Here is a 27,278-nt window from a genome sequence, read left to right as displayed (position 1 = left end):
GATTTCCTCCTGAGATAACCAGGAATCAACCTACATGAATGCACGTTAACTGGGAAAATAAGGTCGTTTGATTCTAGATTCGTGGCTACACTTTTATTTTGAAAAAAAATATATATATGCAAGATATATCTGAATATGTTACTTGCTGTTTTAATTTATTTCAGCTAAGGTTATTCATGAAGGGGAAAAACCATTTGATGATGATGATGAAGATCAGCATATCCAATGACAGTTTTTACAGTTACATTGTCACACACACACCTCAGATCTTAATGACTCAGTTTAAACAAATTATTTTATAATGATGTGGTGGTGTAATAGTGTAGGGGGTCTTTTCTTGGTATCCCTTTCTGAGTGCATTATACCAACACAGTCACCAGATCTAAGTCAAATAGAGCACCTTTGGTGGAGCAGCAGATTCACATCATATAGTTGCAGCTGTCAAATCTGTAGCAACTTTGTGATGCTATCAAATAACTATGGACCAAAATTTCTGAGGAATGCTTCCAGCACCTTTTTCAAGCGACGCCATTAAGAATTCAGGCAGCTCTGGAGGGGAAAAAAAGAGGATCCACCACAGTACTACTAAGGTTTTACTCTCTGAAGTCTGAAGAAACCTGCATGGTTCTACACTGTCACCAGACAGACATCTTTGAAGCTGCTCATCTCAAACTAGCTGAGGTTTTAATTGTGCAAGAAAGGTTGTATAACTTTCAATAATTTTACCTCCTTGGTAGCATTAAAGATGGCCTGACTAGATGAAGTCAATCACACTTTTATGGAGGAGTGTGCGGGCAGGATATGAAACAGTCCCTTCAGGTGTCTTATCAAGCAACTTTGAAAATGCCTTCAAGATGTGTAAAAGAGAAAGAACCAATAGCAAGCTCTTCATTTTTTTAGTCATTCTAGTAGCAGGAAGGAGTTACGCTGCAATAGAGAACCAAAGTCTACAAAATTAAGTAGCTATAGAGTCGTGTTCTTTTACTTGGGCTACCAAAACCTGGGTATATATTCTGTACATCTGTGGCTCCATAGTTTACACTTTTACCTAACATGTGAAAGATCCTGGGAGGAGACAAAAATCTCCAGGAAATCAAACTTGGAGCTATCCACTGTGGTGACCGTTTGTGAATAAGGGGGCAGCTGAAAGTAGCTGTACATCTGTTTAGAGAAAAAACTTCTCCTGTGCCCCAGTTACTCACTGCTCTACTAATCATGCAAACCTGTCTTCACTATCACTGATTACCAGCTGATTCCCAGGTCCAACTGACCGTCATTTGACTCATCTACGAAAATACACAACGGAAACCCACACGCCACACAGATAACATGTAAGAAGTGAGCACAGTGAAAAGATCTCCTAAATCTTAACCCAAAATGCTTAACTCAAACCTGAGTCATACCTGTGCTTAAGCCTTAATAACGCAGCTGTCATCAGTTTTCCAAGAGAAATAAGTACAAGTTTTGGAAGGTATAGACAAACAATGTCCTGCTGTTAAGGTCAACGCATGACAAAACACCTCTTTGTTTGCTTCTGGTTGGCACAAAGGATACGCCACTTGATTTTCTATCGTGTAAAATATTTTGTAAGTACATAATTACAATTTGCTAATTAGGGCTAAAAAAAACTATCAAATCAGCTTTTACAAGCTGATTTTAACACGTTTAAAAACTCACACAAACCACAGTGTGTGTATTTCTCCTGGTTTTGTTCTGTATTTGTGTGGCTTTTTACCCTTTTCCTCTTTCACTACTTCATAACCGAATGAAGATTAGCCTTCTGGGCAGACAGGCATCCACTCCCTTCTCCCACGGTCTCTCACAGCCAATAGATCAGTGTAAAAGCAAACCTGTGACATCGGGTCATGATATACTGTGACTCAACTTTAAGTGTGCATACAGGTCGGAATCTCTCTGTACGTGTAGACAGAAGCACTGAGGCCGCAGGCTAACACGCAACGCCAGACGCTTCCAATTACATCTCCGTATCTGTCAGGGAGCCTCCGAGCTTTGCCCTTTATGAGCACGCTGTGGCCTGGATGGCAGACATACATACGTCTGTTTACAGCCCACAGCACCTTTTTTTGAGTGTCCAACAGCTCATTTTGTCTCAACTTCCATTTTCAAAATATTAATCTCAGGATATAGGCACTAACCATTAATTAATATGAACGAGATGCAAGCATTTTGTATTGGTTTCTCTAGCCTGGTGTGTTACTGCAGTCCAAACTTGCACAGGATGGCAGTGAAATAAATTAATTTATAACTGCAATTTTGGTGTCAGGTTAAAAGATTGAGTACTTAAGACCACAGCAACCACTAAGGACACTGAGGTCATGTCCTCAGAACTGACTCCTGGTATTTTGAGTTTTTTTATGACCTGAGAATGAACTTTTCTCTGCTCGACCCCTAAAAACCTGATTAGAATAAAAACAGTTTTTATTTTTACTTTATACCTTAATGGGTAATGGAAAAGACTTTGAAACAATATTTTAGCATTGACTGAACGAGATTTAAAACTTAAATACACAGAATATATGAAATTACAGTACTGTGAAAAAGTTCACCTCGTCATATTTTGCTGGAGAATGGGTTACACGTGCAGCAGTTTATTGAAACGTGCAAACACACATTGAATTAAAGTAGTTAAAGCAAAAAACTGAATGTGTACAATTCTTATGAAATTATAAAAGTCAATATCTGTTGGGACTACTTTTATTTTTCAACAGTTTCTTGGAGGACATTCAAAGCTCTTCTTTCGATGTTGGCTGTCCTTTCTTCCTTTTCTCGAGACGATCCCACGCAGCTCAAATAATGTTGAGGCCAATCCATGACTGATGGTTTTCCACTGTGTGTAATATTAGGAATATCCTGAATAGTGAGATGCTGACTTGTCAGATATTGAGGTAGAGGAAAGCTATTTGGGGAATTTGGATTTCTGGATTTATTGCAGGCTTCTTTACAAGTTACAGATTCAAGCACAGTCAGCATTAAGAAACAAAAATTAGGTAAAAAAGCTTCCCAGCTTAGTAAACATTAATTCGTTCCAATATGAATAAGTGACGCCCTGACCTGTGTTTTTAGAGCCGCGTAAAGTTCTTTCAGTTGTGAACATTTTTCATTTCAGAGGTAAATCTTTTCTTACTACATTTCCTGATCATTGTAGAGTTCATCAAAAATATAACTTAGAAACAGGATTATACTGTGTATAATGCCAATAAAATAGAACATTTTCATTATTTAAATGATTTAAACCCAATGTTGCAATGATGAAATTGAGAAAATGTGTTCTTGAAAAATAAATGCAAATTTAGAATTGCATCATAGTAAATATATTAAAAATTTAAATCCTATAGTTGTCTTTATGTTTCAGCGGAGTGCAATTGCCTGTGATTTATCCACTCATCCACCCATTTTCCTGACTGCTTATCCAGCTTAGGTTCCTGAGGGGCCAGAGCCTATCCCAGCTGCCAGTCTATCACAGGGCTACCTGTGATTTATATCCTACAAAAAACACATTTGTACTCTTACTTAAAAGCACCAAACATCTTAAACTGATGTCTGTGACCTTTGTCGAGGTCATCCACAACTTTGATTATTTCCTTTGCTGGATTGATTTAACTCTGTTTCAGTCACTGTGTTTCATTTCATGTCAGTATGCTCTTTATTCCTTTATTCTAGTCTCTGTACACAATAAAAGGCACAAAACTGACCTCAAGGATCTTTTGTATTAATGCTTCAATTGTTTAATAAAGTTGCATTGACTCTAAAGCTTGTTGTTTTATTCATAGCTACAGGCTGGATCTTTATGACATTTTAAAACTTCTTTTCTTAGCAGTGCAGCAAGTTGATTTACCGATGTTATCGTTCTGTTCTCATGATTTTGGCAATGATATTAATTGGCTCAAGATTAGAATTGTGGGATTTTTTTTAAAGAGGGAATGCGATTACAGTACAGAGACAGGAAACATGGGAGAGATAAGAGGAGGCCACATGGCTTGGGTCCCAGTTCTTCGAAAGGTTTCATAATTAAAAGTAGTGTTTACCATTGGGGTGAACAGTGTCATTGATTTAAATTGGACTAGTTGGGGCGGGGCGGAGCAGGGGTGGTGGGATGTGCAGATGCTCCAAAGTGTTTTTATTGGAAGCATTTTTGCGAGGTATCTTTTAGACCAGACTAATTCCAGCTGTGATGTTTGTTGCAAGTGAGGAACATGTGGAAAAAATACGCTATTGTACCCTTTGTGTTGGAAAAGCAATCTAAGGGGGGGGGGGAGTGCAATGAAATTATAAGAAGGGGTCCTTACTAAGTGTCAGTATGTCATTAGTGGTGAATGATCTTAAAGCAGGGTATGTCACAGCCACGCAGGCCGGTGTATTTGAGGTGTGAAGACGCGGGTCTTAAATGTCTGAGGCTCATTGCTTCAGACCAGCTCCAGGTGAGTTGCACAGGTGAGGAAATGAAAGCTCTGTTCAGGGGTGGATACAGGTGAATCTGCAGCTCAGTGGAAATTTCCAGCTGCTCACCCAGACTGTGACAGGGTATTACCAAAGCCTTATGGCTGGTTCAGCATAAAAACACTCTTTACAAAGTCATGCAGATGGTTTAACTTTCTGTCAGGAATGGATAAAATCTTTTTTGGGGTACAATGTTTCCACTTTTCTTTAAAAACTAAGTTAGTAAACTCAAGCAATGTTGAATAAAATGGCATTTACATAGTTTACTTAAATGTACTTACTTATGTATCTTCCTGAAGTCTTAATTGTCCAAAAGTTGCTTCTTCCCTTTCCCAGTCAGGATACAACTGGCTCATAGACAACGATGGTCTCCAGGTGGAAGCAAGCTAAACATTAGCATACGTCCAACTTAGTGTAAACTAGATACTTTCTTTCATAAGGAAAGGACTAGTGAGGTTCTCTGTCTTTAACATACCCGACATTCTTGTTTTGCAGTGTAATATCTGGCAGTGTAATCGGGCTGGTTCTTACATAGCGCTTTATACAACATACCTCATTCACACCAGCACTTTTTTCCATGTTTTAGCGCTTTCTATCTAACATTCAAACACTTTCAAACTCCAGTGGATGCATCCAAGAGCAGCTTGGGGTTAGTATCTTGCCTGAGGATACTTGGTATGCAGACAGGCATGAAACCAACCTTCTGATTAGTAGATGACCGTTTTTACCTCCTTAGCTACAGCTACCCCACCCATATCACCATATACCTCTCCTAGTGAATCTGTAAAACATGCAAAACTTAAGGATTTAGCTTTATCCACATTGTGCAACGAGCAGCACCTCCAGTTCAAACGGCGCACGCTCATCCTGTCAGCTGCACAGCTCTGCGACATCAGCAGAGCCTCGGGCCGCTGTGACGTGCTGCAGCTTCAAAGCTGCTGCTCGTCTGGCGCACGCCAAAACCAGTTACAGTGGTGGAGAGCAGACCTCTGCCACACAAAGGAAGCTTTGCTTTAATGTTATCAGAGACTGATCCACGTCTGTACAGCGCTGTAATGATGCTGTATTTCCCTGCCTGGCTGACAATGGCCTTATGGCTTTTATAAAGCGGGCCCTAATACAACTATACACCATTAGAGAGCCACTTTTATTACGTTTCCAGCTCTGGAGAAGCCCATTCATCTCCAGCGAGATGGATTGCTCTTGTTTTTTGTGATCATCAAGATGAATGTGTTTTTGTTTCCCCTTGGCGTTGATGGGGCCTGCTGAGCGTCTCTGCAGAATCAGAAAAGCATAAAACACAGATTATCTTTCATATATTTGTCAAAGAAATTGCAATAAAAGACTTTTTACTGCGTTTACCTCGAGGAACATCTTTTGCCCATCTCAGATTTGATGCAAATCTTTCCTAATCTCAGCCTCTTTTTTTTTTTTTTTATAGATTTTGGAAGAATACGACTTTGAATCCATGTGTCAGTATATCTGACAACTTTATCTTGCACTTGATGCTACCTCATGCTTTTATGTATATGAATCTGTGTTACATTAAAGAGTTTTTAATCTTGTGTTCATTTATTTTAAAGCAGCACATTGAAGTAGAACTCCTAATTTGATTGTTTTGCCATATACAGTGAGAATAAAGGCTTTGTTCCTTCTGATTCTGCAGTGTTCTGTAGCATATGAGGTGACTTTATACAAATTGAGATCATGTTCAATTAAAGATGTGTTTTGAACCTATTCTTACGATATTGAATTATATAGTTATGTTCTCAGCAAGAGCAAAAGCATAGCAGGAAATATGAAATAAAAACAGACTTCTGCACAGTCCCACTGAGTAGATCAAAAAAATGTAAATATAAAAATCTACACCTGCACAGTGGTGTTTGCTTTTTTCAAAATCATCTTTGCTTAATAAGAAAATGAATGAACTGATAATGATTAACTCCTATACATATAAACAATCTGTACATAACTACTAATGATGTCATTGGTGCAATGATTGAATGAAAAAAAAAAAGTCCTCTTCTATAATTTCTAACCTGGGAGTCTCTGATTACTCATAGTAGCCCTGACTAACTATGACAAAGACAACACATCCTCTTCCTCAGTCCCTGCTTTGATAGTGAAAGTGTTTCCAGTCTGTTTAACGCTCCCTCGGACATCTGAGGACACGCTGACAGTTATGGCATTCAGTTCTTTATCCACAGCAGTAAGCAACAGGTCCGTCTGCGTGGACCATAAACTCTTTATCAAGACCAAAGCGGCGGGCTTGGACATTCCTCTGCTCCGACTAGCTGTGTTTTGTTTATTTGAAACAGAGTTGTAAAAGATGTTCCAAACCGACCTGGTGCGGGTCAGACTGCTGCAGAGGCTTTGATGAGCAACTGTAACTGCAGACCGCCCTTATACAGCCCCCAATCCCCAGCTATGGACTCTCTGAAAAAGCCAAAAGCCCAAATCTAAATGGGGGCTTTGATGTGGCTGGATGGTGCCTGTTGTTATTGTTTGTATCAGGGCTTATCACCACTGGACACCCCACCACCGCCACCGCCACCTTGCGTGCATCACGAAGGTTGTGAAAGGCTGAAGCACTTCTTTTTTTGCATGTTGTTTCATCCATTAAAAATACTGAATTTTGTTTGAAGCCAAAACTGATCTTTTCCTCTTCTTTTCTTTTTCTCCTCTCTGCTCCTCAGTACAGCCAGACTCTCCCTGATAAGGATGATGGATGGGGCAGAACTCTGGCTCCAGCCAAGCCCAGCAGCTTCCTGGGAGCTGAGAGATACTGAGTGGGAGGTGGAGGGGACTGTGTTGGGCAGGGAGTCGGGGAGCAGCGAAGGTGGGGGGGGGGGAGTGAGTTGCTTGGCTGTGCCCTGTGCTGTCCATATGGTAATACTCCCAAATGAAATAATACCATACAGGGTGTGTCTTTCGCTTGTTTTCAGATTAGTGGCTATCGACGAGGTTAAAGCGGCCAGGAGGATCAGCCTTATTACCTCTACCTCACCGCCTGATTCTGAACCAGAGTGTGGTGATCTCTAGTAAAAAACAAAAAACAATAGAAGCAAATAAGTGCTGCATACTTAATGAAAAATACTTCTGACATTTGTGCAATTTTGTGTTTTCTGCTCACTTTTGGGGCTCAAAAGGTGTCTTGGAGCACCTCTCCATGCTCCCAGACACCAGAATTTCTTCAGTAATACCATTCAAAGGTTCTCATTTTTTATCTTAAAAATCATTCATCAAAAATTTTCTGAGGGGGCTAAAAAAATGGGAAACTCCCTTTTTACAGTTAGTTTTAAATATGCATGTGAATGAAGTGAACTTCCTATTGTGTGGAAGAAGAAGAATGTGACCACCCCCACTGTTGTAGAATTGTAGATATCATATCTACACTCGTATATTATGTGTCTGTAAACACGGAAGCATATAACTGGCTGATAATGATGAGGCAGGCTGAACTGATCGGGTGTCGGTTTGTAGCTTCATCAGCTTCGTTCGTCTGTTGCTTCTTCACCAGCAATGTAAACATGCCGCTGGGGACACAAAAGACTTTTTGAATAAATTGATATTTTAAGAATGGAAGCAATTCAAGAAAGTGTCAGTTCGCTCAGCATAAGGGCATCAACTTATGTGTTAGTGTAACACATTTCAAAATAATGCATAACTGTAATCGTATTCTATTTGTATATAATGCAGTAATGTGATGACTTTCTGTACTAGATTCATTTATTACATTACAGTTACCTAGGTAACTGGGTCTTCAATTATTTGCATGATGGATGCAAAGAAAGGGGAAAAAAAAGTATTTATTTTCCTTCCTGCGTAAATCAGCTGATTTCAGTTCGGTTTCAGTTTTCAGGAAAGGAGATATAGATTATAACATGATGGTAAAGTGCAGACTGCAGCCAGGAGACAAACATACTGTATTGCCAACACAACTTCAGCTCCTTCCAGGCATCTGCATAAACAGCATCCCAACACAAAGCTAGAGACTGTGGAAGTTCTCAGTCATCCAGGTCATGGTAGTCTTAAGAGCTTGAAAAGGGGCGAGTGGACCACCTGGGACTCTGCACCACATTTATACTGATAAGTGATACTTGTGTACATTTTTTAATAAGACTCCTCCTCGTAATCATTTAACATGGCTCCTCTTGTCTGCTTATGAAGCAATAAAATATACTCTGTTGGGGAAAGTTTCTTCTAAAATGATGGGTTAACTTTTACTACATCATATTTTTTATAACTTTTTGCTTTCCACGTGGTATTACATGGAGGATCAAAATCAGACAGTACATTTCTGCATTCATAATTCCATCAGTTTTAACCAAATCTCCAAAAACACAGACTGAAATAAAGCACCAAACTGTCAGTTTGTGTTAATCACTTCTGTCCTGACCTCCTCCGTACATACTGAGAATTATTTGAGCCACATCACTCCAGAAAACTCCAGAAGTCCAGTTCTTGTGCTGCCTTTTCTCCCTGTTTCTCTTTTTTTAAGAATGGCAGCTTGATTTGATTTGATTTGATTTGATTTTAATTTCCTCAAATTGTTTAAGAAGATGGTCCATGCCATGCTGGGATATGCCAAGTTTTCAACTAACAGGTCTTTGATAAGCATGTCATTAGTGTAAAAAAATATTATTTGATGTCCGTCAGGCTGTTTTCATTGAGACCACTTAAAAAATTGCAAGAAAGTCTCACTCCTTGGAAGCAAAATATAAAGAAATGAGGGCTGACTGAAGATGTTTGCACAGAACTGTAGGGCCTGGAACCTTTCACACCCGTAGACCCTTAAACTTTCACATTATTCCCTCACAGTACCATAATGCACAATTCTGCCTTTACCATCGATTATACATAAGTAAATAAATATGAAGTCCTACAAGGTTTTACTTGCAAGTGGTTGTTGCCCTCCAATCTGACTAACAGCAACATAATTTGGGAGAATGACGTGCCCTCATGGTGTGACTATCCTGGGTTTTTTTACCCACAATAACCACACAGAAAGCAAATATTTAAATACAGAATTTTAAACGGTGGCTTTTGCCATAAAGACAGGGATGGAAGAAACAGTATCTCTAATATTCTCTATAGCTGCTTATTTGTAACTATACGAGCTGCAGCTTCCCACCAGCCGGTTATTTGTTTATAGGTTTTCTGCCTTCCTGCTAAATTACTGAGTAAAGTCCATATCATGGCTTGTTTACTATAACCACCAGGTCAGATCTTTTGTTTGTGGAAACTTAATTGACCAAAATAAGACTTCAACCTCTACAGCAGTGCTCTATCTTCTACTGTAACTGTGGCATGTAACCTCTCGGCCACACACCACCGTCCTACTGGAAAATTGTGATTACATTAATGATTTGTTTGGGTTTCAGGAAGACAGAGGGAGAAAGTGAAGCAAATATACTGTTACATAAAAACTCCAAACCCTGTTTATATCTGAAGGAAAGACAGGCATTTGTTTCCATTATGAATCAAACAAGATAGTGTTTCCCTTAAGCGTGCTTTTATAAAATGAAGCCCGAGGAATTTTTTCCGCAACTCTATCTATGTCGCTGGGATTAGGGATGAGCTGACCCTCCGTCATATCTTGACAGGATCAGAAACAATGACAGGGATGACAGCCAGGAGGTTGGCAACCCCGATCTTAAACCAAATATATTTTGGGAAAACAAAGTAAAATTGTGTCCTCGTGCTTTTCCTTTCGACACACGCAACTACGCTCTGTCACACTTGTGATAGACCCTGCGATACAGCCAAGGGACAAGTTTCATTTTCCAGAATTCCTTCATTTCCCCATAAGGTGTGCACTCATGGCTCGCAATGATGATTTAGGGCTGTTTATCGCTGCTAGCTTAAACATTTACTTTTCAGCACAAGGTGAAGCTGAGAAGAAAAATGTCTCTCTGCAGGTTTCAATCTCTGCAGGACTTAGCACCATCTACCCCCCCCCCCCCCCCCTCCCGTAACCCCCCCCCCCCCTCACTGACGTTTACAAGGCAAGCAAGTTGTGATGGCACCCGAGGAATCATGGGAGACGAGGCTTTGGTTGACTGTCAGTGTATCTGAAGGCGTTTTAGTATTTTTGGAAGTTAATTCACGGAAGTGCATTGCGTTCAGTTCCACTGCTACTCTGTCTGTCTCAATTTTTCATCGCAACACATTGTTTTGATCCAGTTCCTCTTTTTAATGACCCATAATCCTTTACTGTAAAATGGCTGGAAGGAGATCCAAAAGCCCCCGCTGGGTGACTTATTATCAGTTTATGCTTTAGGACAGTAAGTAAATAAATGAACATCTCCCCACTCGTCCTGAACCTTCACCCTTTTATGTCCTCCTTCTGAGATTCTTCACTCCTTCTTGGCCATTTTATTGCTTCTTTCGTCTCCTTTTTTAAACATTCTTGCTTCGCTCCCCCTCATTTGTCTCTGTTCACTTCCCCCCTTTTTGGCTTTTTTTTTTTTTTTACTCCACTCTACCTCCACTGTTAAGCCTTGATAATATGCAACACCTTGAGCTTCTTAAGGACCAGCAATTTCAAAGAAACTACTCCAGAGTCACTGCAGGATATTAAGTGCTGAGGTGTGTTTGTAAGTGAGGGGACACATGGCTTTCCTCGACTCCGCTTGGGTTCAAACACGGGGTTTGGTGGAGGAGATGTGGTCAAAAAAATTAACTAGATTTGGCAAAAGCTCTTGACAGTGATATGTTTGCTATATACAGAATACAAGTGATGGGTAAGATAATGTGGGTGTGTGTGTGGAGGTTCCACTAATGGGGGTTGAGCTGAGACACATGAAGACATGGAGGAAAAGGGTAAAGCGTGATTAGTGGCTGCCTTAATGGTATAATGTGCCTATTTTCAGTCTTCCGAGAGAGACAGAGTGGAAGAGAGTGAGAGCTTACATCTAATTCATACTGATTGGTACCTTGTAAAAAAAATATTTGCCTCAGTTTCCCATTGGTAAACCTTTTTAGGAGTTACGGTTAAGATTTTTACATTAGTTTACATTACATTATATTTTTTTTAAAAGTACCAGCTTTAGTAGCGCTGTGAAACTGGATATAAGTTATTAGATAAATAGTAAACTCCATAGAATTTAGGTTTTAATTAGTAATAATCAAGGTGAAGTGTATTTAAGTTTTTTAGTGACTGACATAGCCTGTGGATGGTGCTACAGCAAAAGCTGAGTAACATTTAGGGCTTTAATGTAGATACAGCTTAAATCTCTACTCACATAAATTAGCATTACCACAAGGCCTTCCGTGATGTATAAAACACCCCACAACATCTGGCAGGATAACCTTGTGTTTTCAAATGTCTCTAGATACTTATTTAGGCGGTTATTATGAAGCATTATCCACATTATCCATAACTTTCAGTGATAACTGGGACATAAAACCCAGCTTTGGTGGGTGGCATACGCCAGTGTACTCCTAGTGCCGGTCCCAACCCTGGGAAATTGAGTCAGGATTAGTATCTGGCGTAAAATCTTGGCCAAATTTGACATGATGTTATCCAACAAGCTCAAAGTGGAAACTGTGCCACTATTGGCCAAAGTCAAAGGAAGAGGGGGGGAGCAAGAGAGAAGGAAGTAGGAATGTAGGAACTATGACCAATAAAGACAGAATTATAAGGTTGATATGGTAAAAGCTGATATGATGAGTTGCGTTCATTATATCAGGAAAAGAGGGAAAGCACGGAGAAGATTCATAAGACAGGATGCTAGACACAGGGTAAGGTGTAGATGATCCACTGTGGTGACCCCTAAAGGGAGCAAATGAAAGAAGAAGAAGGCCACTGGGCATAAAACTTGCATGTATAGAATCACCAGTTAAATGATGAATAATAAATTAACATCCAGCTTCAGTTCAGGATCCTTTCAGAGCTACTTGTTTCTGTCTGTGTTTCTCTGGTTAGCATAATACTCCTTACCACATGTGACCACACGTACCATCCATTTAATCACCCTCTGCTCTTCTGGTCTTGTTCTTTCTGTGCTGTGCAACTACAGTACGCCTCCATTCACCATGCTTTCCAAAATTTCCAAACATGTAACTTGCATCGCTCTTGAGTGGGAAGCAGAAGTGAGATGTGGAGAAAACAGCAAAAACAGACTACTCCTATTATATTTAAACCAAGAATCGTTAAACATGGTGCCTTACTTTAACCAAAGAGATTCTGTAGAATAAACCTAACCAGAGATTCATAATGTGAACTCTGGTCTCACAGTTAAGCGCCTTCATGCACACCTTCATTGCAAAAAGACATAAATTTACATCTGCCTCAAATTTTAGAAAACAAACTATCAGATTTTTTATGAGACAATGCTGCTTTTAATCTGACTTTAGTGTAAAATGTGGCTGTGTGTTACTGTCTGAGCTGCCTGATTTGGTTTTGCTTTGCCTCCCTGATGACTCAAGTGAAGATGCATTACATTTACTGTCCATAGCTGAAGTAGTCGTTGGTGGTTCGGACAATCAAACTACAGTCCTGCCTAAGTGCATCTTGAGGGCATTTCCAACCATGCTGGTAAGAGCTATCTGATTACGTTCCAATCAAAAGGACAATATTTGACCCATAATTGATGGACTAATATATTAACCCAAGCATTACTCCTCCACTGTCAGGCCCAGGTTTTCTCTCTGTATGGGTGTGTGTGGGAGAACAGTGACAGACATGGCGTCCGCTGACAGCCCAGCTCGGCCTTATCTGCTCTGCAGGAGTGACATTAGAGAACCAAGAGGGGGGTAGAAGGGAGGGGAACAGGGGCCAGATAGAGAGGCACTGTAGAGGTGTGTGTGTTTCTCTTTTCAACGCACACTCTTAACAGCGTACTTCACTTTTATTTCTCCTCTTATGAGGCCCGGCCTCTTTCTGACACTGTGACCCCTTCAAATCTTCGCTGTTTTTAAACCAACATTACTACAATACTGGGGAAAACGCTCAGTTGAGCTGCCATAAAATAAAGTGTGAAGCACCTAAAAAGATAAGAGCACATTTATTCACAAAATATTTCTTGGAATTTTTCTTCCCAACACAAACAAGAATGTAGTCAGAAGCCAAGAGACTTAGAGATTAAAGCCAACTCTGGGAAGCGGCAATCACAGTAATTTTAGAAGAAGCATTTTATTAAGTAGCCTAAAAACTGAAATGACAAAATCAAGTGGTTTCCTCCTGGAGTGAATGAGGTGTCTGTTAATGTGTCCTAAACATAAACTGTATATGAAAGATGGGCACAGCCTGTGGGACCACAAAAACCCCCCCTAAATATTTGATTTTGGCCCAGGCGTGATCAAACAAATGAGAGGATGTTTTGCTAAGTATTCAGCTGATGCTAACTTGGTTACTAAGCTGCATTCACAAACTGTAGTAGCAGTACTTAGTAGCAGTACTAAGTAGCATATTGCTAAATGCTGGATTGTCTGCACAGAAAGCCATAGAAATAATCACACAACTCCATTAAAACACCCGAAAGGGCACTGACAACACACATGCGGTTGAGAGTTTAGTGCCATGACATTAGCAGAGGTAAGAGCTAGCAAAGAGACTCATGCGATGTATAGGCCAGGTGTTGAAGGGAGAACTATCCTTAAAGGTGAAAAACCATTCTTTATACCAGGCTGTAAAGTTTACTTGGACATCAGAAGGTATTGTCTCACTTTTGGGGCCAACCTCAAGCAACCATCAGAGGAACTGATCAAGCTGTTGACACTTCTGCATTAGCTTGGGATCTGTACTACAAAGTGAATTCCACATACCCCGGGTATCTTCCTGTTATCTGGATTCACTAACTCTAAGTGGATAAGCAATCACGTGAAGCTGGTTATCAACTCGATAAGTTAACCCAGGGTTTCCCTTGCACCTTCACATGAAAGGTGTGGCACTGGCAGCATGTGACCAATCACAATTATGGGCAAGTGTACTGGCAACAGAGGGTCTGATTTACAAAGAAAGAGAAAACCATAACATTAGAAAAATACGAAGAGGTTAAAGACATTAATACAGACAAGAAGTAACAAAGCTGTGGCACACAAAGAAGCGTATGAGAAGAAAGCATTTTGGTCGATAAGACTGGAAAAGAGCTACAATGTTAACAAAGTTTAGTCTGTTTGAAGCCTGAAGACAAAGCCAGTAAAACTGATGACTGTCTAAGTTAAAAGATTTATCAATATCACAACTCCGTCATTAAGATATAAGAAAGTCTGAAGTTTGTATCCTTTCAGCTCTAGCTTTGGCGATGTTTAATGTTCTGAGAGGAAAAAAAAAATTCAAATGTAAGTTCTGTCTATGTGGAAAAGACGGCAAGTATTCAAACATAAGAGGGCCTTATTATTGTACCTGCTGCATGGTTGTATGTATAATACCAGCCATTCACAATATAGGAAAAATAGCTGTGGAGCAAACAAGGAGAGAGCAGAGGTTGTGGAGAGGCTGAATGATATGAGGGTTAGTGGAGGTGATGTAGGACGGAGAGATGACAAGGGCAGGAGGAATGAGGAGGGGCACCACAGGGAGAGGAGATGAAGTAAGAGAGTTGTGGGAATAAGATGAGAGCAAATGGCTGAGAATGAGTCATGAGACTGAGTGTAGGAATCTTTGGATGTGTATATATGCATATCAGTGCGCCTCAACAGGGCAGCAGGTGAATGTACCAAAACAACGCCTCTGGTAAAAACCTGACTTGTTACCCCCTCATTCTACTGAAAGTACCCTTAAGTATTTGTTCAAATATAACTATAATATACATACAAATAATAATGTAATATAAATTGTATAAATTAAACACATTGTATAAATACATTGAAATTCAATTTAATTACAGGGGAATTGTGCCCTTAGTCCCTTAGTTATTGTATTATTATTGTATTGTAAAGTGTTACTGTAAAGTGTTTTGATTTTTCTTTTAAGATTAGGCTTAATTCATATCTGAAAAGCATCCTCTGTGTCACTGCACAACACTTACCCTTTTGTTATTTTTTAATTTTATGATCAAATCAGAAATAAGAATTTAAAAAAGGGGCCACAGCCTGGATTTAATGTGGGTTCTGATTCAGTCCCAAGTAACATTTTTCAGATTTATGGTAAAGGTTAGATAACTTAGTAGAAATAACAATAAGTGAAAAGTTAAAAAATAAACAGCAAGTAATGAGCTGAAAATTTCATCAGTGTAAGTCACACATGCTACACAGTACAAGCCTGACCACCACTCTGACTTCAACATTTTTGTTATCCATCACGCCAATGGAAAAAAAGTGGCATTAAAAAAAAACATTAAAAAGTTCAGAATCATCTGCTATATACAGAATTTCTTTTCATTAAGCAAAGGTTAATCAGGTTATATTTGTCAAGTACTTTGGTTTTTGGTCATATCACTACAAAACCAGTCACACACTCCTCAGCCCCAGCTAGACTTCTTGTGCAAATGACATCATTGAGAGCAGTGCAAGACATGGGGGGCAGCCAACACAGAACAAGGCAACCAGTTATTTGGCTGACACAAATAACAAAGAAGCACAACTCCCTTTGGGCAGGGGAAAAAAACAAGAACCCAAAACCATAAAAATGATAAGACTGCAAACAGGAAAGCTCAACACCAAATGGCAAGAGGCAAGACCAGAGTAAAGGACTCATTACAGCACAAGACAAAGGCAGACACAGTCAACCGCTGGTGAAAACAGCAAAGGCAGAACAGGCAATCATTCAGGTGAGAACCAAAAACAGGAAGTAAAACCAAGAGAAAACTAATCCATCAAAGTAAAACAGGAAGTAACCAAAACATACTGGTAAAAGAAGGCGCTAAAAATTAAATATAACTGAATTTAGACAGGGGAACACAGATGGGACTAGCCCATTGACCATGCAGAAGGAAGGGAGGGGAGGCAGGATAAGGAAACACTGATGATCCAGAAACAGAAAAAGTAAAAATAAAATCAAACCTGGAACCAAAATGGTAACCCAACAAAACTGGGACCATCACAGATTGCATGCTACCACGCTAAATTAAGACAGTGAACACTAAAACTAATTTTCTCATTTGTTCCTCCCCTCCCTCCCAACCAGTCACGGCAGATGTTTGCCCGTCCCTGAGCTTGGTCCTGCCCGAGTTTTCTTCCTGTTAAAAGCGAGTTTTTCCTTCCCACTGTTGCCAAGTGCTTACTGATAGAAGGTCATTTGATAGTTGGAGTTTTCTCCCTCTTATTGTTAAGTTGTTTACCTGACAATCTAAATCACTTTAAGGTAACTGTTGTGATTTGGTGTTATATGAATAAAACTGAATTAATTTTAAGCATCTACACAGGCTGACCTGACGATCACTGCAGAGGCTTTCATTTTCTTCACTGTTTGATTCACTCATATTCTACTTATTACTACTGCTGAGCTCCTGGATTTTCCCCATTACATCACTTTCATGTAATAATATTGTACACTCATATGAATGAATAAATAATCTGTCTGAAAATAGTTGTGAAATAATAGGACATTCCAGAGAAATAAGTTATGTCCTTAACAAGACTGCAGTCATGGAGCTGAGGCATTAGTCAGGTGGAAAATGAGTAGCCAAGCATGTACACCAAAGAGTTTATTAATCTTCAAGTTTAAAATTGCAAAGAAAAAGAAAATTTCTCAGAAGATGACTTGAAATGACTGCAAACACGTTAAAAGACAGGTAGCTTTTTAAAAAAGACAAAAAAAAAGATTGTACGTAAAAATACAGTAGCTAAATTAAATGTGAAAACATTTTTTCATGCCAAGCAGATGTCGCCAGAGCAGGTCAAGGAAGGCTGTTAGCAGAAAGAGTTGAACTCGAGTGCAAACCACAGAGAGCAGCAGCAGCCACTTGTTTCCATTTATTTCAGCTTCATGTTGTTTGTCTGATGGGCCGGACATCAAAGAGGGAACCAGCGTCTGAGACAGAGCGTTGTTGTTTTTCTTTCATTTTTCTTTCTTTCTTTCATTTTTTTCTTCCTTGCCTATCTCTTTAACTCAGAGGAACATGGAAGCTGGGTGACCCTGAATGATTTATCAAGACATTTCTCTTTTTTTCCCCCTCCAGTTAAAGTGAATGACTGGTATGTAGAAAGACCCCGGAGAGTAACGGGAGCCCCCCTCACAAGCTATTAGGCCTCCCTCCACCTCCCCCTGTGGAGAGAGGGTGATAAGAGAAAATTGAAAATGAAGAGGAAAGAGAGGGAGACATCTCTGTATCCACAGGCAGACCTCTTGTTCTCCTCCACTATCTCTTCTTCTTTCCCTCCTTTGAGCTTGATTAGCCGCCAAGCTTAAGAGGCTTGTTATCAACTTTGGAGACGATGGAAGTTCATCGGCCGCAGGGCTTGACTGATGGAGACTGGGATGGAGGCTTTTTCTGAGCATGTCTGTGTGGAGGAAATGGCGTATATCTTTTTGACTGATGTGGAGCCTAGGTAAAATGTGGTCAGCTCATTCGTATCCGGGACCGCAGGGACTCCAACATGTCTGCTGGCTGGTTCTCATTCGGTCATGACTTTAGTGCTGATCACAAAAAAACTTTATATTTTGCTCAGGGTCACAGGCTTTTTTTTGTTTATTTAAAAGAATATTTAGAAAAGAAAAAGGAAGTTCATAATAGATGCAAATGCCCACTTTAAGGCTGTAAGAGTCCTCTTATTGAATTTCTCCATGACAATCAGTTAAGTGTTATTTTATCTTATCTCATTCAGAGTGGGGGAGCAAAACTATTCATTCTAAAGCAAGGTGTCCAGATAGGTCCACGGCAGACAAGATCATTTCTCATTACCTTCGTAAAAAACATTTCATGTAAATTTTGGTTGGGTTTGGACAAATAAAAATACTTTTACATCGTTTATGCCCAGCCATCCAGTTCAACACCCTCCCTAGAAGATTAAATGATGGTTTAACGATGTCATACCAACTACCGTCTGTGTGTGTAGGAAACAACAGCTGTTACTTCATCACGGGAGCCCCCTAGTTTCAAACAGTCAAGTTAATGCTGTTGTATTTGTTTTAGATTTACTTTATACTACAGATGTTATATGATACAAACATCAGCGATGGGGACGTTATGTGTAAACTGGTGAAACTGCACTGTGAAAATCTCCATTTCTCACTTACTGTAAAACACCCGAGTATATAGCTTGTCTAATTTAATATGATTAGAAAAAGGTATAGTTTTGGTTTTTAAAACAAAGCTTTGAAGCTCATATCCCTGACTAGTTTTCCATCTTTACTGAAGTCAACAAATACCAGTTACACATCAGTCGCATAGTTTACTGAACTCACCAGGATGTATTTTGGTATGCTTTATCATCTCTTTTTAACTATCTTCACAGTTCAGTTCAGTTTTATTCATATAATGTAATAGCACTGTAGTGCTTTATACTGTAAGGTAAACATCCAACAGTATTAGAGAGAAAACCCAATAATCAGATGATCAATCCTGTATATGAGCACTAAGCGAAAGTGGGAAAGAAGAACCTCCTATTAACAGGAAGAAAACTCCAACACAACCAGTTTCAGGGAGGGGCAAACGTGTCTAAACTGACTGGGGGTGAGGGGAAAGAAGGGTAAAAAACAACTATGGGCGAACGTGAGGAGAATTGAAGCAAGCTAACCTAGCAAGCCAATTAATTTGGTATCTAACGGATCTTCCTGCACAGTGATTAGCTGTTTACGTCCCTTGAATCAGACTGATTGGTTAACATTTTTGGAATTGTGTGGATTTGTGTATGTGCACTTGATTTTGTAAACAATCTGGTAAAATGGGAGAAAAATACGGATCCTAAAATACTTAAGAAAATTCTGAGAAACAGGAGTTTTAGAAGGTTTTTTTGTTTTGTTAAAAAACAACATCCAGCCTGGTAAATCTTGATAGTTTTTAGGCCATCTGAGAAATAAAATGTATATTTCAGGGAAAGGTATTTCATTGTTTTCATTCATAGTTCTTTTTCTCAGAATCTGTACAAGAAACAGAGGTGCAAGGTTGAGACCAGTTCAGGATCCACCGCCAAACTCTAAGAAAGCCTGTGTCCACAGAGAGCCTGATTTAGTTCCGCTTTATGGGCATTATGTGGGACTCAAATAGTAAAATGTTACTCTCAACCAAACCAATCATTTTCTGTCATACTTACCTCAGACTTTGGTGATTATTTAAGGAAAGATATTCCATATTCAGGTTAGTCGCCATGTTCATTTTGAAAATGCCAGTGACTCAGCGTGTCCACTTATGTGTCTGGCTGAAAATTAAGAACAGACAAACCCGTAATCTTTAGTTCAGACTTTAAAACATCATGCATTACTTTGGAAATACTTGCAGTAATATACTCTAGTGTGTTTATTCTCTTTTAATCCCTGTGCATGATAATATTCCTAGTTTCATCTTCCCTATATCATATTCTAACCTGCCTCGAGCCAAAGGATAAAACGTCCTGTGAATAGGATCTTTTTTGAATTTGCATCAACTTAAAATCACAGTGCAAATCTCTTCTGTTATGAGATAAAAGGGTTTTTCAGTGACCGTCCGCAGATATAAGACCTTCATTTGGCCCAATTCAAACTCATATCACTCAAGTTATGAATAAAATATGAGAATCTATGCGATCAGAAGCAGTATCATTTCCAGTGTGTGACCTGATAAACATTGGCTCTTGGTGTTCTTTTGCTCCTCTCTATTTAAGTTCGTCCTGAATCTGGTTGAGGCCTCAGAGGGCGACAGGACCAATGTAAACATTCCCAGCCCTCAAAATCTGTCTGTCTGCTGGGGGTGATGCATCTGTCCGGCCCGTTTGTTTACTGGCCAAAGAATGTTAAGAATATAGGCTTCAGCCTTGTATGCATGTGAGTGTGCAAAAGCATGTCCATGTGGCCGTGCACTTAAAATAAAGAGCGTGAGGAGGCCAGGGGGACACATGGGTGGGGCGGGGTCACGAGTTTTGTTTCCTTTTGTATCGTCTTAATGTTTGTAATGATCCAGTGGGATGTGGATCTGGTGAACATTGCACGCTGTTTAGTCTACCAATCACCACGGTGACAAAGAGTCTAGGTTTGGGGGTTGGAGGTGGAGGTGACTGAAGGTGGGGGCTGGTAGGTGGGGGTGGTAAGTGGTGTTGTGGTTCAGGAAGCGTACTCACATATATAAAAATACACCCAATATGCAGCAGCAGAGAGAAGTTGTCCTCCAATTGCGACGTTGTAAGTTTGCTTTTTCACTTCTCCGTCCACAGTAAGTGACATTACATTAAATTTAATGATGACGGCATAAAGACCTGTTTATGAACCAAAGGACTTAGAAATAGGCTTATTCAGTGTATCCTTTCATCCTATATCAAGGTATAAGAAATACAAACACGATAGATGTTTGTGCAAAATTTTCAAGCTACTTTAGCTGTTTTTTAACAGCTGATTAAATTGTTAAGGCTGAGAGGGTGTTTTTGAAATTTGTTTTTAAGATGTTAAAACACGATTAAGACATGAATATCCTCTAACAAACCAGCAATGCAACATGGAGTCTTTAAAACTGATGTGGAGTTCAGGAAACTTCAGAAAACACAACAATGGGCTCGGTTATGTTATGTACAAAATATCACTTCACCGAGGACAATGTGGACTGTGCGACTCCAACGAAAGCCCTCTATAAATGCACACACACACACGCACACACACATTAGCACCCGCAGAGCTGCTCTGGACAGTTTTAACTCCTGCAGACTCAGAAAGGTAATTCTGGTGAGCCTGCACTCTCACGGTAACGGACATTAACTCTCAGATCTCTGGAAACATTAGAGATGTATTGGATGTAATACACATGTAACCAAAGCCTGGATTTGGTTTGAATTACTACTTTTGATTTGTATTATATTAACCTGAATATAGACACTTATTGTCAAAGAGAATAATGGCAAATATGGAATCTCACAGCTTCAGAGGGATTTGAGACTGCCTAACTTTTACACTAGGAGTGAAATATTTCTTTTACTCCCGGGTTAATTAGTGCTTTGTTTTGTCTGGAAATATATTTGTACTCTACTATCGTACTCATATGTAATTAATTTTATTTCATATTTCAAGCACTTTGGTGTACCTCTGGTCTTTAAATGTGCTATATAAATAAAGTATTGATTGACTGATTGAAGCTCAAACTTTGAAAACTTACTAGAAATCTGCATAATAATCAGTCGTTACACTGTAATGCATTGAACATGACCTTCATCAAGTCTGATTGGTGCACTCGATATACAAAACTTGAGGCCAGAGACATTTATGTATATATAAATGCTGATCAGTCTTCTGAGAATCAAATAGAAAAAGAAATGTAAATGGAGAAATTATAGATAAATGTTAATAATTTTCTAGGTTTGTAGGTTGAGTAGCTATCAAATCAATGAATAATAACATGAGTTGATTTAAGCTATTTGAATATAAATTTACTTTTAAACAAAAATTTAAACCAAACCAAATAAAACCATATTACAATCAAGAGAAATCCAGTGAATATCAAACATTTTAATTACAATTTTATGAGCCTGTGACATTCAAAAAGAGTGCAGCTCAAGCTAATATTAAAATGTGTTTATTGTCTTTTTAAACTAAATTAATTAATTAACCATCCCTGGGATGAAACAAGACTTTAAGAAATGCTGTCAGACGCACCAAAAGAGAGAGAGACAGACATCTACACAAGAGTTATAGATCTTATTCACTTCTTCAATGAACCTTGAGATGCACTTAGAGGTTGTTTGCAGCGGCTATATATCAAGGCTAACAACAGTAGATCCTCTTCAGTGCATGAGCTTGACTCCCACTGCTGCCCACTAGTGGACGACAGATTCGGTATAAATGAAAAAGAAGGCCAAAGTTTGCTTCAGTAAATTTAGTGCTACTGTTTAATGACAAAAACATTAATAAATCTGGAATTAAAAACTCTTTTTTTTTTTTGGAATAATGTATTTTGTTTATTTGGTAACAAAACAGTTAGAAAATAAAAATGTTTTAATTGAAAACAGATTCTGTTACCATTCAGTAGACCTATCCTGTAGTCTTCAGCCCTCAGCATTACCTTTCTGTGTTCACTGAGTGTTAAAGCCCTCGCCCAATCTGAATGACAAGGTTCAGTAATCAAAGAATTAGTTAACCTTACCTCCCTTTCATTGAACTCTCCTCTGCTGCTACACCTCCCACCTCTGCCTTCTCTCATTTATCTCTGTGTCACAGGCAAACGCGTGCATCTACATGTACGTGCACAGCACCGCCACACTTCTAAAATGAATTCAAACAACTTTGCATTAGATGAGAAAATCTGGAAGATTGATATAGCAGGCAGAAGGTTAATATTGAATATTTTATGGCTTCTTCTTTCTTTACTTAATCATTTGTCATTTTTATCTGCTAGTACAATCACCTGTTGCATGATTAGATTTATTTAAAACACATATATCTCTTACTTAGCTGCTATTCTATGAATCGTAATATGAACAATACCCAAAGCCAGCCCACCCCACCAATGTAGCCCCGACCGTTGATTTAACACACTGCTGTTTTCACTCTGAATGGTTAAGGGAGGAGGTCAGGGTGGCCGATCAGGTGCAACGAGTTACTTAAACACTGGAGACAGTTGTCGAGTTTCATGTTACTTTGAGTCGTGTAGATGAACTTACTTAAATTATGATTATACAAACAAACCAAAAGATGTGCACAGATAATGAGCTCGAGGGATCGGTGTGACTAAAACCTCTTTCAAATTTATTGATTTTCTGTAAGAGATGATGTTGGTGAAAGACACTGATCCAAAATTTAAATCCTATGATGTTATAATACAAAATGTAATTCAATACAATTTAAAAAAATCTGTATCCTGATTACACAGGTGATCTGGTTTCACACAAAAAAAGTCTGCTTTTTTTGTTTATATTTTTTTTATTTTATATTTTTTTATTTATATTGTTTCACAGTTTCTGTTCCTTGTGTTAATCATTACTCCACAATTAATAGTTCAATTTTTTTCATCTGTCTGTGTGTGTCTACAGACTCCAGTACAAACAGCAAATATAATGATGTGCTGTATTATTTAATAGCATAGAATAGCCCTTTATTATCACTGTACATGTACAACAAAATTGTGTTTTTTGTTTTTTTGTAGATTTATGTAAAATGTAACTGATGCCGTGTTCAGACATTAGTATCAGGAGAAAACACTCATCTTTTTTGCTTTTTGGTCATAAACAGGTGACATTTTGCTGGTGTACTCTTTTACTTTGAAAAGGATGTAAACTCACATTTCACGACAGATGGCACATGCTCTGAAGATACAAAAGCTATTTTAAAATAAGAAAGTAGTATAAAAGTATAAAAGATGTGGCTTCCTGTGTAGCTATCAGGGGAACTGCTGGAGCATCGAGTCTCCACCAAAACCCGAGTTGAAATTATCTTGGGACATTTAAGACACCGTGAAAACCACCACACACACATACACAGCCCTCTGATTTTAATGGACACTGAGACATTGAGATAATTCTTGCCCTGCAAGCCCCTTTGCCCCCTGTTACCTCCCCTACACACACTCCGAGACACACACTCCCGCCGCATCATCACCAGCCTCTACCTATCCGTCTCTCCCTATCAGCTGCTCCCTGCTGCCGTTGTTTTGAGAGGTCAGAGCTGTTTGTTTGCTCGGAGGCCCATCGTCTGATAGCACGTCGGACTACGCCTCCCCCTCCTGCCTCATCTTAACCTTAGCTGTTATCAGCCGACTCCCCGGGCAACTCCAACCTTGTCTTTTAAAAGGAACACTTCCCCAGGAAATTATAGAGAGACCCGGGCAGATAGACTAGGTCTCTATCTCTTATGGTGGAAACCCCGGGACAAACTGGATGACACTCGGCAGCTTCGGGCTGATTCCAGTTTGTCCAGGTTCAAATCCGTCTCATGACCTCTGATTGTCATCTCAGGTTCTGCCCTCCAAGGAGTCACTGATTGAGCATAACTGGAGATTATCTGTAGCCTCGGGTTTTTATAGATAACCTAACAAGTAGCCTGTCCAGCCCTGCTGGTTGCTCGGGCAGACAGATTATTACAGCCCATACTTGGATTTCATTGTGACAGCACCCTCTATTTTCCACAGTGACCAGAAAAGGAGGACGTGAGACCAATTTGTCAAGCCACAAAATTACAGTCATACTGCACCAAAGTAATTAAGTAAACAATTAGAATTAATTAATTAATAGATAAAAATTAAATGACAGTAAAAATTCCTGTTTTTTTCTTGATTTGCTAGTGAAATGTTTGTTTGTTTAATGAGCTCACAATAAAAGTTTCTGTGACCTAAAAAAAACCTTACATGACCATCTGAGCAATGAGCTACCAGGACCTTTTCTCCTGTAATTTCACACCTTTATTTCTTACAGTGTAAGTCCAAAAGAGTCCCATTTCTTTCATTTACTACAGCATGACTTCTTTATAGTGTAAGCTGTTCAAATTGCACTTCTTCATCTCATAAGATGAAGAAGATATGTGAGGGAATAAATGTGTAGTTAAACTTCTCAGAGGATTTTCACTCGTCCGGCCCAAGTGCTGGTGCAACAAAAATATTTCAGTCTGTTCCCAATAAAAATTTAAAAAACCAGCAGTTCCAGGAATTTTGTATAATATAAGAAAAGACCAAATCCAAAAAAAACTTTGCAAAGCAAAAGATAATCATCAGCATGTGAGGGCCCGAAGGCATTTGGTTAAAATAGAAACCAGTGCATGCTAAAATAAAAGTAATTTTCTTTAGTTTTGCTCATTTATTCAATATTTCGTAACATAAACAATGACTCTCTGACATAAATCCCCTTCTGGGGCTCAGAAACCTCTCCCTCGCTACAGCGCCAAGTCATCTGGCTCGTCACAACTGGATGTGCAACCATCCGTGTGGCCTTAAGAGAAGAAGGGGAAAAAACTGTGATAAAATTACTTCCCCAACACTGGATCAAACCCTGCAGAAAGGGGAGCACCAGCCACCTGATTAGGGAACACCGAGGAAATGAGAGAAGCAAAGAGGTCCATTCTCTTCAGGAGTGGGAGGGGAAAACTTGGAAGAAAGAATGGGAGGGGATGAACAGAGGGGAGTTGTAAGTGGGATAAGTTGTCTACATGTGTGTGTGTGTGTGTGTGTGTAGGGGGAAGTATAGGGTGTGTGGGGTTAAAGTCACAGATTTTAAATCAGTTCTTTGGCCTTTAACGGGCGCAACAGAAGCCCAGTATGAGAGAGCAGAACAAAGAGGGCAGCACTGCCCTCGACCAATTAACATTCCTGCAGCCTTTATGAGCCGCCTGGACCCGCCCCTTCACTCACACCTCATAAAAGTCACAAACATCAATTCTTGCAAACCATAACTGTCATTATAATCCCATTAAAAACAAACCACTGAGCAATTTACAGTGAACACCAGGGCCACGTTTGCCAGGAGTGGGGAAGGATTGTCCCTGCTGGAACACAAATGGGACTAAACAAGTGGGAAAGTTTATTGGGAGTAATTTGACAAAATATGACATGATAGACTCCACAACTGAAGCAAAAGGGGCTAAAGCGCTATTTCTTCATCCTCCTTTGAATGTAATTGGTCTTGGCAAACACCGAGGTGACCATGCAGTGCAGATGTCACAAGTTTAAAGCTGAATCAATCAATTTGGACACGTTTAGAGCAGAAAAAGACCAAAACAAGCTGCTAAATACAAGCCAAAATGCCCTTGTGATGCATTTTAGGTCCAGCATCCTCTCTGTTTTACTGCTGTCATTGTTCAGCTGTGTTTATCGACCTTTGAGAAAAATCATCTGTCTCTTTGGCTGCTAAATTGTCCGGCTTGTCCTGTGAAATTAAAACCAAACAACAAGCTAAAGGAGACTAAAACACTCGCTAATGATTCCAGGAGCCATAAATAAAGACTAAAGAAAAATACAAAGCAGCTAAATTTTTTCTTTTCCATGTACAGAAAGTAGTAGCACAGATCTATGACCTGCTAAAGTCAGGTGGTTTATCCATAAGGCCTTTAAATGGATAACACAACAACAAAAATGGTGCTTTTAAAGCCAAAATAACAGGATTAAAGAGACTAAAAGGTTTTCTGGATCCATGAAACACCTGTTCATGCTCAGCTCAAGGCAGAGAAAGCCTACATTTAACATTTAAAACAAAATGCTAACTTGTTAATGGTGTTAACTATGACAATGCAGAAACCCATTATCAGGCTTCAGAAGGGAAAAATTACACTGAGACTTTGGGAAGACAAAATTCCGAGATAATTCCAACCATCCATTTTAATCCGCTTATCCAACTCAAAGTCGTGGGTATGAGATCATTTATAAATAAAATTTTTGATCAAGTAAATTAAAATTATATCATATCTGTAACATACAGGAGTGAAAAAAAATCACTAAAAACTTGTATTTGTGTTATTTTTCTGTTACCTGAAGAAATCTTGAGGCAAGGATCATTTTCAAGGAAAGTAACAGTTTAGTTTAAACTTGTAATATTGCATCTTTTCCTGTAGACAAGCAAAATTATTCTATTCTAAACTTTATCTTTATTCTACATTGACTTACTGACAGTGATGAAATTGCTTGCAGCTTCATTTCTGACTTCCACAACTTTGCAGAGGTAAAACAAAGATTTATCAACTACACTGAAATATCTTACATTGTGTGGTGTTTTTATGACGTGTTTCTCCTCCTGAACACACAGGTGGCACAGCTTGTAAGGTGAAACATGAGTGGCGATGCTGTAGTCAGTCTGATCCTGTGTGACCCACTTTGACCTCAGCCTTAACGAGCTGTTGG

At 39.2% G+C, this 27,278-nt stretch overlaps 1 long non-coding RNA gene across 1 annotated transcript; it reads right to left on the bottom strand.

Moving 5' to 3' along the window:
• Positions 1-5,694: 5,694 nt before the first annotated feature.
• LOC113030366 (uncharacterized) lies at positions 5,695-27,160 on the bottom strand. Its single transcript, XR_003273579.1, has 3 exons — positions 27,045-27,160; positions 19,600-19,704; positions 5,695-5,733 (listed from the first exon to the last, which is right to left on the bottom strand). It is a non-coding gene; the product is annotated as an uncharacterized LOC113030366 (long non-coding RNA).
• Between the last annotated feature and the right edge of the window lie 118 nt (positions 27,161-27,278).

The sequence above is a fragment of the Astatotilapia calliptera genome, chromosome 10, assembly GCF_900246225.1.
Source record: "Astatotilapia calliptera chromosome 10, fAstCal1.2, whole genome shotgun sequence".
NCBI classification, from domain to species: domain Eukaryota; kingdom Metazoa; phylum Chordata; class Actinopteri; order Cichliformes; family Cichlidae; genus Astatotilapia; species Astatotilapia calliptera.
This window is presented reverse-complemented; position numbering and strand designations above follow the sequence as displayed.